Below are 19,990 nucleotides of genomic sequence, written 5' to 3' on the forward strand. Positions count from 1 at the left end.
CAGCGCCCTGCAGGCGGGGGGATGCGCCCAACTCCGCGGAGAACCAACCCCCCGAAGGCGCCGTGGGCGAGCGCGGGCTGCCTCGTGGCGGGCGCACTCGGAGCGCCCATCCTGCCCCGGCCGCGGGCCGGCCCCTCCCCGGAAGCATCCCCGCCCCCGCCCGGGGCGGCCTGGCTCGTCCCCTGACTTCCAGCAGGAGGAAAAGCAGAAGCGGGGCCCGCGGCGGGTATCCCCCCCAGACGTCGCCTAACTGGAGAACCGGGCATGTGGCGCCCGGAGGGGCTGACGCGGGCAGGGGGCGCGGTGCCCGGGTCTGCGCCGCGCCCCCGCCCCCAGGCCGACGCCCCTGCCTCGGCTGCACCTGCCGGCGGCGTTGCCCAGGGGGCCGGGGCTCTCGGGCCTGAGTGCCCGCCCCGGGGACCGGCCCTCGGAGGTGGCCTTCCTGACCTGCAACCCCGACAGCGCCGGCCTGGGAGCCCGTGGCTCGGCCAGGCGGGGGGCACAGGTGTGACTGTCCTTCCTGGCCGGACCCTGGCTCCCAGCGTGCCATCGAGAGCACCTTTCTCAGTTAAAGGGGTCCCCTCCAGAAGCGAGGGTGGCCCTGTGCCCCCCACCCCGTGACTGGCACCTCTGTCCTCACGCTCCCTTGACGGCCCAGCCTCCCCCTCAGCTGGCCTGGGGCACTGGACGCCCTGTGTCCAGCCTGGTCCCCGGCCGAGCCCCCAGCCTCCGGCCCCCCGGGCCGTGGCCCCTGCCGCCCCGCTGTGGCAGCACAGGGAGGCCGGGGGGGCGCCCCTCTGGTTCTCCTCAAATGCCCTGTTCCTTCCTCCGCGCACTTTCCCCACCGCGGGCACTTGGTTCCAGGCCCCGCAGCCGGCTGCCGAGGTCTCCTCGTGCCTTTTCTTCTCCGTGCCTCCTGCCTCCTCCCCGTTTCTCTCCTTCCCGTCTGCACCGTCGCCCCCTCCTCTCGGTCCTGCTCATACCTGGACCACCTGCTCTCCCACAGCCCAAGGTGCAGTCGGCCGGGACAGGCCCAAGGCGGGGCATCCCCAGCTCCCTGGAGAGGGTTGTCCCAGAGGAGGGTGGCACTGCCCACGTGACTGTCCTGGGGTGGGGGTGGGCAGCTGGATGGGGCAGGGCAGTGTCCTCTGGACTCACCGAGGACCCCCAGCTTGCAGCCACACACTGCCCAGGAGTGGGCTCCCTGCCCCTCTGCACACCAGAGCCACTGCTGCACCTGGACGTCAGGGGACCCACGACAGGGCTCCATGCAAGTGATGGGAGGCGGCTGCCAGCTGGGGCTCTGGGGCAGCCCACCAGAGCGTCTGCAGGTGGCCTCTCCCTGTGCTTGTGCTCCTCACAGTGGCGCCACTGGGTTCCAAAAGACCACTTGAGGGGTCAACTGCTTTACTGAGGTATAATAGACACTGGACGAACTGCACATGGTGTCCTAGGTTTGGACACACACATGCACCCGAGACCACATTGCCCGGTCAAGGCAGTGAGCCCGTCTGCCAGCCTGGCAGGTCCTGCCCCTCCTCACCCACCGCATCCTCGAAGACCTGGACCTGCTGCACTGCAATGGGTTTCTATATGTTAATGTGAATGAAATCACATAATACACTCTTTTCTTCTGTGGCTTCTTCACTCGGCATGATTTTGAGATCCATCCACCCTGTTGATGACACTTTATGTCTGAGTACTATGTGGACGTGCTGGGGACAGGAAGGCCGCCATCTGCCCACCCACCCACTTGCTGATGGGCATTTGGACTGTTTCCAGCTGGAGCTATTTGAATAAAGCTGCTGTGAGAATTTGTGTACAAGTCCTGGTACAGATCCGCACTTCCATTTCTCCGGGTAAATACCATTAAGAAAGTGTCAAACCGCTTTCCAAAGTGGTCGTACCATTTTTCATTCCCACAGGAAGCGGATGAGAAGTCCAGCCACAACGCCTCTCACCAACACGTGGTGTCGTCAGTCTTTTTAACCTTCACCATGTTAACAGGTGTGCAGCGGTCTCTCAGTGTGGTTATAATTTGCATTTTCTTAATGGCATGTGATGTTGAGTGTCTTTTCATGGGCTTCTGCTGACTACTATCTTCTTTAACAAGTATCTAGACATTCAAATGCTTTACCACTTTGTAACAATCAAGTTGTTTTCTTATTACTGAGTTTTTAAAAAAATAGCCCGAGCAAGCTATTTATTTCTGTATATATACCTACTTATTTCAGTTTTCCTTGTGGGAAGGTTTTTAACTAAAAGTACAATTTCCTTCATAGAGAAGGGCATTCAAGCTGTCTGCTTCTTTGGTGAACTTTGGTAGTTTGTGGGGTTTTCCAAGGACTTTGTTGAAAGTATTGGCATAGAGTTGTTCATAATATTTCCTTATCACCCTTTTAATCACTTGGCGGACTCATCATTCACATCTCAGTTATGCATTTAAGGCTGCAAACTTTTCCCTTGGAGACTAACTTTGGCTGTATTCTCCAAGTTTCTGATCAATAATGTTCTCTCATTATCAATTATTCAAAAATTTTAATTTCCTCTTTCACTCAAGAGTTACCTGAAGAGTTATTTTAAATAATAGACGATTCCACGTTACAGCCGGAGACTCCTCCATCTCAGCTGACAGGGCAACAGGGCCACAAGTCACGCAGACGCAGGACCCGGAACTCACCACCACCGGCCCATGGGGCCGATCGGCCTTCAGAACACGGCACCCGTGCCGGCAGAACACATCTTCCTGTCCACTGTTGGCCATATCCTAAGCCAGAAACAAACTCACCGAGTTTAAAAGACCCAAAATCATGCCAGTTATGTCACCAACCACAGTGGAATCAAACTAGAAGGCAGTAAGAGAAAGATAACAAGAAAATCTTCAAATGCTTGGAAACTAAACAACACACTTTAAAATATGGGTCAAAAGAGGATGTCTCATTGAAAACTAAACAACAAAAAATTGAACTAAAAAAAAATGAAAATACAACGTAATTCTTGGGCTTCAACAAACAACATGGTGCTCAGGAAATTCATAGCATTAAACATATCTCGTAGAAAAGCAGAAATTTCACAAAAAATGTAAAATTCCACTTTAAGAAGTAGAAAAAGAAGAGTAAAAAATGTCCCAAGCAAGCAGAAGGAAAAGAAATATAAATGTTAACAGACAAATAATAGAGCAAATCAAAAGAACAAAAAGGTTTGAAAAGATCAAGAAAACTGGCACGCTTCTAGCAAAACTGATGACAGGGACATCACCACAGACCCTGCAGACACCAAAAGGGTACTGGGACCATTATGAATGTGTCTGCACACATAAATTTGACAACTTAGATGAAATGGAACAATTCCTAGAAAAGCACATACTAGCACAGCTTATCCAATATGAAATAGATGACAGGAATAGTCCTGTAACTATTAAGGATGTTTGAGTCCATTTTAAATCTGCCAAAGAAAATCTCCAGCCCTGATGGTTTCACTGGAGAATCCCACCAAACGTTTAAAGAAGAATTTTACACAATCTCCTCCAGAAAACAGAAGAAGAGAAATACATTCCAATTAACTTTATGCAGCTAGTACAGCCCAGATAACATAACCAGATACAAAATAAGAAAACTACAGACAAACACACCTCATGAATACAGATGCAAAAATCTCTAACAAAGCGTTAGCAAATAGAACTCGGCAACATATGAAAGGACCAGCGAGGAGAGCCATACACGTCCCTGTGCAAATCCCACTGGGTTGACCGCCTCGCCACGCCGCAGCTCCCCCAGGCCCGCAGCCTCCAACGCCCCCTTCTCCTGATGAAGCTGTCCCCCTCCTCTGCCTGCCCGCGCCCCTGCCAAGCAGGTGGCTGCCGTCCTGCCCAAGCAGGTGCTGAGTGCTTGGCCCCTGCCTGTGCTCATTTGGGAGATCTCGGTGTATTTCCACAACACATCATCAGAACTCACACGTAGGCACACCAGATCCGGCTGCTTTTACAGGTGAGTCTCTACTAGATATTCATGGGACAGAAAAATCCCTATCTTAAAATTTCCTCAGAAGGCTAGCATGATCTCAACTCCAAAATGAAAATTAATAGACCGACCAATCTAACTCATGACTATAGATGCAGAAAGCTCAAATAAGCTGTTAATGGAAACCAGCTACATATAAAAAATGTTAGACCTTGTGGCCACCTTGGGCTTACAGCAGGATTCAAATGTCAAGAAACTGGTGAACAAAGGACACCATCAGTAGAACAAAAAGACATCTTACAGTATGGGAGAATATATTCATAAATGACAGATCTGATAAGGGGTTGACATTCAAAATATATAAAGAGCTCACACACCTCAACAAACAAAAAGCAAATAATCCAATTAAAAAATGGGCAGAGGAGCTGAACAGACAGTTCTCCAAAAAAGAAATACAGATGGCCAACAGACACATGAAAAGATGCTCCACATCACTTGTCATCAGAGAAATGCAAATTAAAACCACAATGAGGTATCACCTCACACCAGTAAGGATCGCCAACATCAAAAAGACAAACAACAACAAATGTTGGCGAGGTTGTGGAGAAAGGGGAACCCTCCTACACTGCCGGTGGGGATGTAAATTAGTTCAACCTTTGTGGAAAGCAGTATAGAGGTTCCTCCAAAAACTAAAAATAAAAATACCATTTGACCCAGGAATTCCACTCCTAGGAATTTACCCTAAGAATGCAGAAGCCCAGTGTGAAAAAGACACATGCACCCCTATGTTTATTGCAGCACTATTTACAATAGCCAAGATACGGAAGCAACCTAAGTGTCCATCAGCAGATGAATGGATAAAGAAGATGTGGTGCATATACACAATGGAATATTATTCAGCCATAAGAAGGAAACAAATCCTACCATTTGCAATGACATGGATGGAGCTGGAGGGTATTATGCTCAGTGAAATAAGCCAGGCGGAGAAAGACAAGTACCAAATGATTTCACTCATCTGTGGAGTATAAGAACAAAGCAAAAACTGAAGGAACAAAACAGCAGTAGACTCACAGAACCCAAGAATGAACTAACAGTTACCAAAGGGAAAGGGACTGGGGAGGGTGGGTGGGAAGGGAGGGATAAGGGGGGGAAAGGGACATTACTATTAGCACACAGAATGTAGGGGGAGGCACGGGGAGGGCTGTACAACACAGAGAAGACAAGTAGTGATTCTACAGCATCTTACTGCGCTGATGGACAGTGACTGTAATGGGGTGTGTTGGGGGGACTTTGTGATGGGGGGAGTCTAGTAACCATAATGTTGCTCATGTAATTGTACATTAATGATACCAAAATTAAAAAAATTAAAAAAGGAAACTGGTGAACATATTTCCCACTACACATTAAAGGAGAAAAAAAAATCCAGGACCATCTCAATAGCTGCAGAAAGAGTGCTTGATACAAATTAATAGTCATCAGTGATTTTTTAAAAATCTCTAATAACCTAGTAAAAGGCCCTCATCTCCTTAAAAAGATAAAGCAAAATTGAAACCCATAAATTATGGGAGGAGACACAGACATTTGATTATACAACAATTTTTAAAATTACACATGAAAAACTTAATAAACACATAAACACGCACATGAATAACAGACCAGAGAAAACATGCAAAGTGATAAAAAATTACTATACTAAGAACAACCTGATATAAAAATGGGCTAAGGTTGCCCATCTTTTGTGGATCACCTGCATTCACCAGGAGTCTTTGATTACATGGTCCAAAAACCCAGTTCAAACTGACTTTTCAAGAGAAAATGTATTGGCCCACATAACTGAAACCAAAGCTTCAAGCACGGCTCAGTCCAGGTGCTTCCTTCATCCATTCCTCTTGTCCTGTCTCAGCCCAGCTCTCCTCTCCGTGGCTCCATTCTCAGGCGGCCTCTCCTCAGACTGTGGCCCCATTCGACCAGCTCAGATTCCTCAAGGAGACAGGACAGCAAGGACCCAATGACCTCACTGTCCCGACCTGAGTCATTTGTCATCCTGATGAGTCAGCCTCGGCTGCCAGGACAGGACCGCTGCTGGCCAAGTCGGGTTTCCAGACGCCCTTCGATTACGAGTGGGGAGAGGGTCCCCAGAGAAAACCAAGATGCTGTGAACAATGAGGAGAGTCTGGAGAATGTTCTACAGGCAGGCCCACTGCACCCACTAGAAATCACAAGCGCTCCGGACCCTCTCCTGCTCAGAGAACGTGTTCTCCCCCAAGTGATCTGGAACGTCCGATATGCTTCAAAACACCAGGTACTCACCCCCCTGCGGCCTCCGGGCCTGGGCTCTGGCTGACTGCACAAACCCCACAGGGGCAATTCCAGAAAGGAGTGTGGACAGAGCAGGAAGGCAGGAGAGCTTCAGGTGGAGGCTCGTGTGCCAAGGCCCTGCGGCGGCAGGTCTGGGCCCTGGGATGGGAGCCGGTGAGTGGGGGCAGGGGGCGGCCGGCAGGTGGTCAGGGGCTGTCGAGGGCCTTGACCAGGGCCGAGACTGGGTCTGGTTTGGGTGTTAAAAGGATTCCCCTGGCCCCCTGGCCGGCAGCTCCTCTAACAATTAAACGCATGGTTACCGCCTGACTCAGCAATTCCCCTCCCAGGCTTACACCCAAGGGGTATGAGCCACATCCACGCCAGGAGCCTCCTCACAATCGGCAACAGGTGGACGCAACCCTGACGTCCACTGTGGAAGAACAGATGAGCCAATTGTGGCGTTTGTATGAACCACTATTCAGCCTCAAAAGGAAGGGGATCCTGGCACCTGACACCATGCACAGACCTTGAGGACAGGTGGTCAGTGAATGGAGACAAACGCGGTGTGACACCATGCCTGTGAAGTCACATCCGTAGAGACAGATACTGTCAGCGCTGGCTGTGGGGATGGCGGCGCGACGGCGACTGTAGTAAAACCCTCGGCTCTGCGCTTGGGGTGGCCGAGCTGTGTGCTGTGCGGAGTGAGTCTCCATAAAGCTGTTCTAGAAAGAAAAGGACACTCCTGGCAGCTGGGCGATGAACGAGGGTCCGGGTGGGGTGTGCGCCCCCCCGAGGCCAGCTGCAGTGCACTGGTGGCCGGGGCCACTTGCCTTCCTTCTGGGGGCCCCCCGCCCCCGCAGTAAGGTCTGGGCGTCCCGAGTGGGCCCCCAGCAGGGTGGCCGGGGGAATCTTGAGCCTGAGACAGTGATGACCTCCCTTCCCCCGCCCCACCCGCCGCCTGCCCAGCGGACTCCAGACTGGATACCTCTCGTCCAAGCCTCGCTAGGAAGTCGGCTCTGGGGAGCTGGGCCGAGGCTCTCCCAGCTGTGTCCCCGGAGCCCTGGGGCCCACCCACCCAGGTCTGGCCCCCCCAAGCTCACGGCCACTTGCTAAGTGACTGAGTGAAGGAGCAGGGGAGGGAAAACGTGGATGGGAGTCGCAGCTGGGAGCAGGTGGGTCCACCCAGCAGGCCGGCAGCCTTCAGGAAGCCTGCCACTCCCAAGTGGCCACGGGGTGGCAGCCACAGGCTGCTGCTGGCCCGGAGGATGGGGAGGCCGAGGCTGGCAGGAGGTGGCTGAGCAGGGCATGGACCCGCAGACGTGGGTGCTGGCAGGGGGTGGGGTAGGGGGTGGGTGCTGAGAGGCCCCCTCCATGCCAGGCTGGCCCTCCAGGCTGTGAGACGCAAACCAGCGGACACGCTCCCCAGGTTTGGCTGGGAACACTAGGCGCCTGCAAACTAACAGAATTCCCAAGGCCGAGTCCGTCTGAGCCACGCACCCGGGGAGGAACCGGAGGCTTCAGAGCGGACAGCCACGCCCACGGGGGTCCAGAGCTCAGCGTCCAGTAGCGTGCCCAGCATGCCCCTGGGCCATGGGACCGAGAACGCAGTGGCAGAGGAGGGGCCCGGGAGGGCTCACCAGGCAATGAGCTCAGGGACCCGACCGAGGGCAGAACCGCTGGGGAGCTCTGAGCGCAGAGGTGGGGCCAGACCACGTGGACAGTCCGTCCAGCCAGGAGTGTCTGTCCTTCCCAACTCCTGCCAGGCGGGGACAGCGGGAATTTTACTCCGGGGAAGAGACCCCAGCAAGGTGGGGGACAGAGTGTGAAGGTGGCCCTGGCTGCTTTGGGGCATGATTTGGGGGGTGATGGTGGGGTGCAGAGGTGCAGGAGGGCTGAGGTTGGGGCTGCAAGGGAGCTGTTGCCGTGGGCCTTGGAGTACAGGGCACAGCTCCTCAGGTGACGGCACCGCGCTTCCCTTCTGCGGCCGGCGGAGGCGCACCTGCCCCAGGGCCGCACTGCGTCTGGCCGCCGGCTGGGAGGCTGAGCTCGGGGTACGGGGCCCTGCCCAGCTGCCCTCAGGCTCCTCCCGACACGAGTCACAGGGGCCCATAGTTCAGATGGTATTTGACGCAGTCAGGGGGGTGTGATGGGCACCCCACCGCTGCATCTTAAGCTTTCCTTACCCTGCTACAACACATATGTGCTATTTCACATAAAATGTGCCAGTGTTTGAACGTGCAGATCAGTCGTGTTAAGTATTCACATCATCTTTCGTCTCCAGAGATTTTTCATCCTCACAAACTGACGCTATGTTCCCATTAATCACTGACTCCCACCCTGCTCCCCAGCCCCTGCACCCCCCACCCGACTCTGTCTCCAAGCACTGGCTCCTCCTGGGGCCTCATTTAAGGGGAATCCTACAGGACTTGTCCTTTGGCGACAGGCTGATTCACCCATCCCTGCTGGGGCACGCGCCAGGTTCCCTAAGACCGAGTACTTTGTCGCTGTGTGCGTGGGCCACACTTTACCCACTCGGCCGCCGGTGGATGTGCTGGTTGCTTTCACCTTGTGGCCACCGTGACAACTAAGGTTTTTCGTCTGCCAGGTGTGCCAACGTGTGGTGCAGCCCCTGTCTGCGCCGCCCTCGGGGCCTCGCCAGAAGCACAGTCCTGATCACACAGGGATTCTAGGCTCGACTTGCTGAGCGGCCTGTGTCTTCAGTCTTTAGGGGTGACCCCACCTCTGCCTCTGTGGTCCCCACTCAACAGGGAAGCCTCCTGGCCCTTGGGCATCTGGTATCGGGCCAGCTCAGAACCTCACTGCAGCTCTGGCAGCATCTGAGTGGTCTCTGTCCACGTGCGGCTCCCAGAGACCTGGCGCCAGTCTGAGATACGGAAGAGGGGTCACTCACTCTCGACCTTCAGACAGCCCCAGGATGCCCTGGCATTTGTGCCTTCATGAAGCCCCTTCCTTTGGGCACAGACTAGATGTACTAACCTGCCTCTAACCAACAGCATGTGGGAAAAGTGAGGGGACGTCCCTTCCAGATGAGGTTATAAAAAGACTGTGGCTGTGGTCTTGCTTGCTGCCCCGAGGTGACGTCCAGAGGAGGGATCCACTGTCTCCAGACGACAGCCAGCAAGGACCTGCGGCCCATGACAGCCATGTGGGTGAGCGTGGAAGGGGGTCCCTGTCAGTCTTGGCCAACACTTGGACCCAGATTCCTGACCCACAGAAGCTACGAGGTGATCGATGTTTGCTGCTTTAAGCTGCCATGTTTGGGACCGTTTTGTCACACGGCAGCGGATAGCTAGGATGCCACATGAAGACCCCTGTGGGTCAGGGCCCAGGAGGTCCCCCTGCCTTGCTGTGCACTGTGAGGCCAGGCCCATCTGGCCACTGCCGTTCTGGGGCCCTCTCATTCCACAGACACACTAGGGAACCCGGGTCCGGCAGGACTGACCACCAGCTCCGGCCCAAGGAGGACACAGAGCACATTCCTCATTGCCCCCTGGGCCCTCCCACCTCAGAGTTCTCTCACCCCCTCAATACCCTGCCAAAGTGCCAAGCAGCTCCACCTTGCTTACCGCAGGCTGCCAGCCTCCCCACGCCTGAAGGCCCCAGGGCACAGCAGGGCCAATTTCCAGCGCCCTGTTTCCCTATTGGTAAACAGCCCCAACCAGCCCAATCCCACGCCTCCAGCGCTCTCCATCTCGATGTCCACGCCTTGTGGCTGATACACACCTGCCCGGTGGCAGGTCTGTGGAGAACATCCACCGCTACCTGCAGCAGGCAGAGGAGTTCCCCACTCGGGCCACGAACACTCAGTGCTGGTTACCGGTCAGAAGCCTTGCTGGGGAGGAGGGCGGGTCTTGCATACACCTGGCCCAGGTGGGATCTCGGCATGGCCCCATCAGAGGGAGGCTGCTCTGGATGTTGAGGACATCCCTGGGGGTGTGGGGTCCACCTTGGCTATCAGGGCTCCAACTGTGCGGGGGGACAGCCTGGAGGGTGGATGTCGTCCCCCTGCAGCCTGGTCTTTGGCCTGACTTGTGGCACAACCTGCTCTTGGGCCTTAGGAAATGAGACACTACCTGCTGCCAGGGTGACCGTGCGCAGGGCCACCCCAGACTCGGGGCTGAACGCCAGACACCTGCTGTCTCCCAGGTCCAGAGCCTGGTTCTGAGAAGGGTCCAGGTCCTGGAGGGCCGGCTCCTCGGGGCCTCTCTGTTTGGCTCCCTGGGGACTCGCGCTGTCCCTCTCTGTGCCTGTGTCCCGATCACCTCCTCTCGCAGGGACACCAGTCAGACTGCACCAGGGTCCACTCTAGTGACCTCATCTTACCTTATTTACCTCTGTGAATGAGGACGTCAACACGCAAGCTTCGAGGAGAGCCTGTGACGGGTTCTGGGTCTCTCTGCAGGCCTGGAATTGCTACTGGCTGGCTCAGCTTTCTTCAAGGCTTCAGGCCAGCTGATACCCAATCCTTAGAATTACTGCCACTGCCCCGTACCTCCCAAATGCTGGAGACAAGCTTGGCCGATTGCCCTGTCCACTATGGCCCAGGCCAAGCCACTCAAGCTGAGCAGCTTGTTGCCAGCAACTTGCGAGGGAGAGGGTGGTGGACAACCCCAGCTTCCCGGCTCCAGGGCCCCAATCCCCACCTCTGCTAAGTTGAAGCCATCTCCTGGAGAACCCACCTGATTTTTCCACAGGGAATCCCAGCCCAGATGGGAGGGCGCGGTGGAGCTCTGGGCCGGGTGAGGAGAAGGAGGAGACAAGGAAGAGGGGCGGCTGGCGCCAGAATACGGTGACCTGTGTGCCACTGGCGGGACTGAGCCAGGCACACGGAGTCAGGAAGAGGCAAGTGACCCGTGCACCGGTGGCTCCAGGCACATTCCGGGCTTAATGGCCCTCCACGGATTCCCTGGGCCTCGCCCTGGCCCTGGGCCCTGTGGGACTCCTACCCATCCTTTCCAGCCTCCTTATCACCTCCAGCACTCCTGCCTGGCCCTTTTGGCTGCGGCTATGCCCTCACTGGCCCCCTTCTTAGCCGATACCCAGACGGGGGCCTGTGACTTCCTGAGCTCCTGGGTCAGGGGCTGCCTGCCCTGCTCATGTCTCTGCCCACCTGTCCCCCAGCCCTCCTGCCTTGTCCCTGACCCGAGCCTGGCCCCATCCAGAGCTGGTGGCCCCAGGGCCCCTTCCCACCACTGCCACCTCTCAGTGGCCTGATTTGATCCAGCCACACTGGGTGCCACCTGATGTGCCTTTGCACAGGCCCATTTGCAGCTGGATCTGAGGCTCACGCTGGGTCTATGTGGACAGGCAGCAGCCAGATAAAGCCCCCTAGGCCTGGCTCAGGCAGGGCCACCCAGGGCCTTCCTGCACTGTACAACAGCCCCTGGCCACGGCGCTTTGGAGACCTTGCTGCCCCAGTGCGCCTGAGGGTCTCCCAGGGACTCAGGGAGGGCTTCCGTGCGTGCACACAGACGCGCACACCTTCTGTGGGCACACACGTCCTCTGCCGGGATAAGCAAGTCCCCGGACAGTGCAGCCCCGATCTTGGATTCAGAGGAAGGCCAGGAGCAAGAGGGGAGCGGGCTCCCCGGCCCATGGCTGCCGGGCCCAGGCTGCAGGCAAGGGCAGGGCACCAGGAACCAGCTCCAGGAGGCCCTGGCTGCACCCCGGCACAGCCAAGAGCCTGCCAGGAGGGCCCCCCAGCCCCAAGGTGTTTTAAATCTCTGCCTCTGGCAGCAGCAGACGGGCTGGGAAAGTTTGCAGCTGGGAAAAGGGCATGTCGGCTGCCCTGCAGGCTGAGTCAGAGGCCAAGTCCCGCACACGGCTGGGACGGAACGGGGCCCTCGCCCACCTTCGTCCAGCCCCTCAGACATGCCTGCCACCAGTGACCTGGCACCTTAAAGAAAATACTATGCCATTTAAAAGCAAAATAGAACCCCGTGTCAGTGGAGATATGTGGCAATTTGAGAAACTCTTAGTTCCAGCTAGCAGTACTAAATAGCGGCACAAAAGTTTTAAGTAAGTGTGGTAATATGGAGGAAAGTGGAGCTACCGTTACAGACACGGAATCTGTGGTTGAAGCCTTTTCACAGAAAGGCAGCTCCAGGCCCAGATGGCTTCCCCGGAGAATTCACCAATATCTAAGGAAGTAATAGCATCACTTCTACACTAACTTCCAGGAAAGAGGAGAGGAGGGGACACCTTCCTGCTGATTCTGTGAGCCCAGCATCACCCTGGCACTAAAACCAGAGGATTTTCTTACTGTAAGAAAATAAAATCACACTAAGATCCTTAATGAATATGCAAAAATCCTTAATAAAATGTTAGCAAATCAAACCCAGAAATATGTAAAAAGGATTATACTTCATGCCCAGGTGAAATTTATCCCAGGAATGCAAGGCTGGTAGGACAGTCAAAAATTAGGGTAATTCACCATAGCAACAGACTAAGAAAGAAAAATCAAAGTATTGTCTCATAAAAAAGAAAAGACATTTGATAAAGCTCAACATAGATTCATGACTTTAAAAAACTCTTAGCAAACAACAGCAAAAATGAACAAGTGGGACTATATTAAGCTGAAAAGCTTCTGTACAACAAAAGACACCATCAATAGAACAAAAAGGAACCCTACAGTATGGGAGAATATATTTGAAAATGACAGATCCAATAAAGGCTTGACGTCCAAAATATATAAAGAGCTGACACACCTCAACAAACAAAAAACAAATAACCCAATTAAAAAATGGGCAGAGAAACTGGACAGTTCTCCAAAAAAGAAATACAGATGGCCAACAGACACATGAAAAGATGCTCCACATCGCTAATTATCAGAGAAATGCAAATTAAAACTACAATGAGGTATCACCTCACACCAGTAAGGATGGCTGCCATCCAAAAGACAAACAACAACAAATGTTGGCGAGGCTGTGGAGAAAGGGGAACCCTCCTACACTGCTGGTGGGAATGTAAGTTAGTTCAACCATTGTGGAAAGCAGTATGGAGGTACATCAAAATGCTCAAAACAGACTTACCATTTGACCCAGGAATTTCACTCCTAGGAATTTACCCTAAGAATGCAGCAATCAAGTATGAGAAAGATCAGTGCACCCCTATGTTTATCGCAGCACTATTTACAATAGCCAAGAATTGGAAGCAACCTGAATGTCCATCGATAGATGAATGGATAAAGAAGATGTGGTACATATACACAATGGAATACTACTCAGCCATAAGAAAAGGGCAAATCCAACCATTTGCAGCAACATGGATGGAGCTGGAGGGTATTATGCTCAGTGAAACAAGCCAAGCAGAGAAAGAGAAATACCAAATGATTTCATTCATCTGTGGAATATAAGAACAAAGGAAAAACTGAAGGAACAAAACAGCAACAGAATCACAGAACTCAAGAATGGACTAACAGGTACCAAAGGGAAAGGGACTGGGGAGGATGGGTGGGTAGGGAGGGATAAGGGGAGCAGAAAAAGAGGGGTATTAAGATTAGCATCCATAGCGGGGTGGGAGAAAGGGGAGGGCTGTACAACACAGAGAAGACAAGTAGTGATTCTACAACAGTTTGCTACGCTGATGGACAGTGACTGTAAAGGAGTATATAGGGGGGACCTGGTATAGGGGAGAGCCTAGTAAACAAAGTATTCATCATGTAAGTGTAGATTAATGATTAAAAAAAAAAAAGCAGTTCCTATGTGGTGACCTCTAATGAGTTCTACACAAGGGTATAAAGGGCATATAAAAGTGTAGGCAAAGGGTCTGTTTGTGTTTATACAGAAGATCAAAGCCTAATTGGGCTACCCCGAAAATGAACTAAGATACGATATGAAAAAGAACTTCCAACATCAGCACTCTCGGGAAGACTCATGCCAGAAGATGATCATCAAAAAACCCCAACAAAGATCCACGCACTGCCACAGCTGTAGATGCACTCATCCCACCAGTTCCTGGACTTGCCATGGGAATGAAGGAGACATCTAAGCTGGCCTGTGCATACAGTAAAACAACAAATTTGACTGGATCTATACTGTTGGAACTCAACCAAGAATTAGGAGAAGTGCAAATCGTAGCGCTCCAAAATCTTACAACCACAGACTATTTATCGTTAAAAGAACATACGGGATATGAACAGTCCCCAGGAATGAGTTGTTTTAATTTGTCTGATTTCTCTCAGACTGTTCAAGTTCAGTTGGACAATATCCACCATATCACAGATAAGTTTTCACAAATGCCTAAGGTGCCTAACTGGTTTTCTTGGTTTCACTGGAGATGGCTGGTAATTACAGGTATGCTTTGGTTAGGTAACTATACTCCTATTATGTTAATGTGTGTGCGCAATTTAAGTAGTAGCTTAAAACCTATCCATGCTGAAGTTACTCTACAAGAAGATATGTCAAAGAAATAATCAATCTTCCCATGTTTTCTGCCACCTGCTACTTCTATAGCTTTTCTTCTTCCTTCCTAATCACAACCTTTAAATAGAATTCGTGCCACATGTCGAATTTACTGAGTATCATAATTCTTCCAAGTGGTAAAGATACCTCAAGACAAATGCTGGGCATAGAAGCCACAGGGCATAAATATGCAAAGAAGTAAAAAGCTAACCTTTTCAAACAATAAGGCTTCCCTCTCACTTACCAACTCTACATTTCCCTGTATGGCCCCGGAAGATGACTGGTTAGCCAGAGACGGGTAAGATTCCTCAAGGGAGGAACAACCTAAGACAGGCACAGTCGCAGGGCGGTCATCAGGTGAGAAATTGGGGACCAACAGAGGTGAGGCTTAGAACCTCACCCCTCATGTTCTGAGAGAAATCTTCTGCATACGTGGATGTTTTATTGCCCTTGTCTAGCTTGGATTAACACATAGTCTACAGGCACACACCTGATCATCTACATTTGCTCTCTTACAACACTAAACTATGTTTTCTACCTTTATCTCGTATCTACCTACCACTTCAGCATTTTATTAAAAATAATAATAATAGAGAAATGTGGTATCCACATATAAATCAAGTTTAAAAATCAAATGAATAGTCATATTTGAACTGACTGTGTATAGTTCATAATGCATGAACAAAACCGAAAGCTTCTGTGATGACTGCCCTTGTACTGTTCACCATGTAACTTATTCACTATGTAAGAATTTGTTCTCCATGTAAGAATTTGTTCGTTATGCATCAGAAGATTGGAGACTGACGAAAATTAGGCTTGGGGTGGATTAATGATTGTGCATTGAGTATTGACCCCCCTATACAGAGATTTGTTGTGGTTAACAACTATTTGATCAATAAATATGAGAGATGCCCTCACAAAATATATATATATATACATATTTAAACACACTTCCAATTGTAAAATAAATAAGTAACCGGGATGTAATGTATAGCATAAGGAATATAGTCAAAATATTGTAACAACCTGGTATGGTGATACCTGGTACCTAGAATTATCATGTATATAAATGTTGAATCACTGTGTTGTACACCTGAAACTAATGTAATGCAATACTGTTGTCAACTACCCTTCAATAAAAAAAAAAAAAAAAAAAAAAAAAAAACTCTTAGCAAACTAGCAATGGAGGGGAACAGTCTCAGATTGATAAAAAGCATCTCTGAAAACCCTACGAATAACATCATACGAAATGGCGAAAACCTGAAAGCGTGTCCCCCCAAGGACTGGGAATAAGGCAGGGATATCTGCTCCCACTGTGTCTCCCAAACATCACACTGCAGGGGATGGCCCATAAAATAAGTTACAGAGAATGAATGAAAGGGAAACTGTCCTGGTACACAGACTGGACATCCAATTTCCCAGAAAAACCCAGAATCTACAACCAACACAAACAGAAGTAATAAGTGAGCTTAGCAAGGAGAGAAAGCCAAATGCAAAAAAATAAAATAAAGTAATTGCTATATTTCTGTAATGAACAGATTTTTAGAAGTGAAAAGCTGGAAATGGAAACTTTAAAAAATCACCATTGACTATAGCATCAAAACCATGAAGCACTTAGGAAGAAATCTAGTAAAAATATGTAAGATTTGTGTCCTGAGAATCACCAAACACAACCAAAATCAATGCAGAGAGATGCCTTGTTCGTGGACCGGAAGATTCAGTGTTGTTAGGATATTCTTTCTCCCAGATTGATCAAAATTTCAACTGAATCTCAATCAAAATCTTAACAGGCTTTTTGTAGCAACTGACAAACTGATTTTAATATTGAAATAAAAATGCAATGAACCTATAATACCAAAACATTTCTGAAAAAGAAGAGTAAAGTTGGAAAAGTCACATTACCCAAAAGTCACATGCTATAAAGTGAGGGTCACCAAGGGCATGTACTTACCACTGGCGCAGACAGGGACACACCCATCGGTGGGACAGGACGGACCCCAGACACAGATGCACAGCATGGATGGCCAACTGGTTTTTCACAAACGGGCCAAAGTCTTTCAGTGAAGGGTCATCTTTCCAGTAAATGGTGTTAGAGCAACTGGGTCCATCTATCTGCCAAAGAAAGAAAGAGAATTCACGTTGTACCACCTGCAAAATCGACTCACAGTAAGTCACACACCTAAACTAAGAGCTGAAACAATGAGCTTGAAAATGAGATCAGGAGAGTATCTTGGTCAGGCAGAGATTTCTCAGATAAGGCACAAAAGCCACCCCAGTGGCAAGAACAATTCACGATGGGAAAATTTGGCATTTGGACTTCAAGTCCTTTGCTCTCTGAAACACTTTAAGACCAGCAAAGCCCCATGTGTGCACAGGAGGCCTGCCAGGGAGGCTCCCCACCATCACTGCCCAGAGCAGAAAGGGCAGGCCGCGAGCAGGGAGAGCGGCACCCCCATTGGCCGGAATGCCGCGCAGCCGTTAGGAACCAGCGCACCAGCGTGCCCGGGGGCAACATGAGGACCTCAAGAACAGTACTGGGCAGAGGGGCTGGCTGCCCCCGGTTACACCCTGTGCCTTGAAGAACACACTGCCCGGTGCTCTGCACCCGTCATATATCCACACATGTGCCTGGGAGGGACACCCACTGGGGGCAGGGGCAGTGTTAGGGGAAAGGGCAGGCGCAGCCCTTCAACTACAGCTTTAATGTTTGACTTCTTGGGGTATCTGGCATTTTCTCTATTTTTTTCTCTGAAATGTTTCATAATATTAAGAAAATAAAATACCTGAAATAGCCACCTTCTTCACTGGCTCGTTAGCCTGCTTTATTGTTCTTCGTGGGACACACCAGAGCCTGGCATTGCCGCATCCCCCGGGCTGCCACGGTCCACATCTCTCCGCTAGGATGCCAGCGGCCCTCTGCACCCAGCACCCAGTGCACAGCAGGCATTCATCTGTGTTTGGTGAAGGGGTGATGGAAGTCTTGATTTACACTGCCGGCATCATCTAGAGTTCCTGGCACCAGCCAGGGATAGGCCCCTACCTCCCTCTGCCCCCCTGCGCTCAGTCCAGGGGCGTCATGAGCTTGGGTGGTCACAGATTGCCTGGGTCCACATCCTGACCGTGGCAGCGCTGCTCTCAGCAAGGCCGGGGGCTCCCACTACACTCCCTCCTCCACCCGTTCCCTGTTCGTTCCTGGACAGCGGCCGTCTGGAAGAGGTATCACACAAGCACAGCGCTGAGCTGATGTGCAACTTTAAATTTCCTGGTGGCCACATTTAAAAGGTAAAAAAGAATGAGCAAAATCAACTTTAGTAATACCTTTTCTTTAACCAGTATGTCAAATGCACTATCATTGCTACATGCAAACAGCACACAAGTGACTGACACCTCACGTTCTGGTTTCTGCAGCCTTCGGATTCAGTGGTGTGTTCTTCACGCACGGTGTGGGGCGAATCCCCCTCCAGAGCCACAGTAATTCCACAAGTGAGTGAGACCTGGAGGACGGTGCACCTGGAGATGGGATCCGAGGCGACACGTCCTCTGGGAACGTGGCACCCTGCTGGGGATGGCCTGGGAGCTCCTGGTGCACCTATTTCTGGGAGCCCCGTGTTTCCTCCCTAGAGGCTTTCTGCATCTCTCTCTATTTTGATTTCTTTGAAATGTCCCGAAGATGTGACTCGGTGGGGTTTATTTGCTTAGCTTGCTTGCTGACTTACTGTGTGGAGTGTGTGGCAGGCCCTTCCACGGAGGAGCTTCTGGGACATGCGTGCCTCAGACTGCGGCTTCCCAGGCGTCCGCCTCTGATGGAACCTGTCACTCAAGCGCTAGACATCCCGGCCCCTGCACCTGCTCCTGCACCCTCTCGGCCCTCCTTTCCTGGGTCCCATCTCGAATCGATCTTCGTTGTTTCCTGCCACATTTCCTCAACCCAGTCTTTCAATCCTACTAAATTTCAGAACTTTCAGATGTTATGCTTTTAATTGACAAGGGCTCTATGGTGCTGCCTGCCTGCCTCCCAAAGGTCCAGCGGCTCACCTGCCCCACCACGCAGAGCCAAGGTGCCCCTTCTGCCTCCTCCAGCTACCTCTCTGCCGTCGGCTCGTGGTCTCTCAAATCCATCTGGGGGTCCCCGGCCCTTCACTTCATTTCTCATTACCGTTGTCAAGAGGCCTAGAAAGAAGCGCCCTGTGACGCCCAACGCGGGCAACAGGGCCACCGTCTCCTCCCACCTTTCTACAGCTCCACAGCCTCTGGGCCTGGTGTGCCCTCCTGGCCCCAGGGCCCCTCCGCGCTGGGCTTCTGACAGTCTGGCCACTCAATTTCTTTTAAGACCATCATGTCACGGCCCAGAACACAAGGGTGGGCCATCTGTCTGCTATCCCTCATCCTGGCCTGCCCTGGAGCGCAGGAGCTGGTCACTCCCATCAGGACCCCCAGGGATCTGGCAGAGGGCAGGCGCCTCCTAGGTCCTCAGGCCCCTAGACTGCTGAGTAGGAAGGCCCTGACCTCTCCATTCCCAGCTCCTGCTGTTTATGTCTTATGAATTGTTACATAAATAGAGGTGGCCCAGCCCAGCAGGGGTGGAGGTCCCCACCCACACAGGTTCCCTCTTGGTCCCCCACCTTATTGCACATTTCAGGTATGGCCCCCACCCCACTCCACGTCTTACACCCATCCTTTCCTGCTGGGACCCAGGTCCCACCACGCAGAGCCTGCCCAGACTGCTGGGTCTCTGCCTAGGCCGAAACCATCCTTTGGGAAATAAGGTCCAGAGAAGGAAGGGCTCTCTGAAGTCACACAGCCCCCTTCCCAGTCAGTCCACCGCACCTGTAGGACCCCGGAGGTTCCTCACAGAGGCTTAGAGGCAGTGTTTACCCCACTCACAGGTGAGCCTCAAGTCTGGAAGGCAAGGCCCTCCCTGGGGAGACAAGACCTACCCAGATCTGGGCCCAGCCCCCAGGAGGTGGGTGGCAGGAATCACTGGGCACCAAACCAGAATGGCTCCCCTTCCCCAGCCCCTGCACCCCACGCACAGGCAACCCCTGTGCAGTCAGAGCCAGATTTCCCGACCTTTGCCTGTGACCTTTGCCTTCTGGCCTCTGCCTAAATCAAAACACTCTGGGGACAGGATTTCAGGCGGGCTAGTTAAGGATGGGTGTCTGGAGGGCACCCATCCCAAGTTGCCCCTCCCCCCAAGCCCTCAGACAGTGGCGGGCCGAGAGGTGGGCTAGGTGCCAGTTACCTGTAGGCACCTCACAAGGCGGCAGCCCTAGCTTCAGTGCAGCAGGTGGGGAAGGCTGGGGGTCCAGA

General features: G+C 52.1%; 2 long non-coding RNA genes across 3 annotated transcripts; both read right to left on the reverse strand.

The window, feature by feature from the left end:
• Positions 1-6,604: 6,604 nt before the first annotated feature.
• Positions 6,605-9,825, reverse strand: LOC130683624 (uncharacterized). The gene is made up of 3 exons (XR_008997513.1): positions 8,998-9,825; positions 7,895-8,013; positions 6,605-6,979 (listed from the first exon to the last, which is right to left on the reverse strand). It is a non-coding gene; the product is annotated as an uncharacterized LOC130683624 (long non-coding RNA).
• Positions 9,826-10,450: 625 nt separating this feature from the next.
• LOC118925118 (uncharacterized) lies at positions 10,451-19,978 on the reverse strand. 2 transcript variants are annotated; one of them, XR_005029899.2, is made up of 6 exons: positions 18,716-19,978; positions 18,068-18,174; positions 17,464-17,631; positions 16,632-16,788; positions 12,642-12,723; positions 10,451-12,539 (listed from the first exon to the last, which is right to left on the reverse strand). It is a non-coding gene; the product is annotated as an uncharacterized LOC118925118 (long non-coding RNA). The 2 variants fall into 2 exon arrangements; XR_008997512.1 differs by having other exon boundaries at positions 18,073-19,978.
• Between the last annotated feature and the right edge of the window lie 12 nt (positions 19,979-19,990).

The sequence above is a fragment of the Manis pentadactyla genome, chromosome 4 (assembly GCF_030020395.1).
Source record: "Manis pentadactyla isolate mManPen7 chromosome 4, mManPen7.hap1, whole genome shotgun sequence".
Classification (NCBI taxonomy): domain Eukaryota; kingdom Metazoa; phylum Chordata; class Mammalia; order Pholidota; family Manidae; genus Manis; species Manis pentadactyla.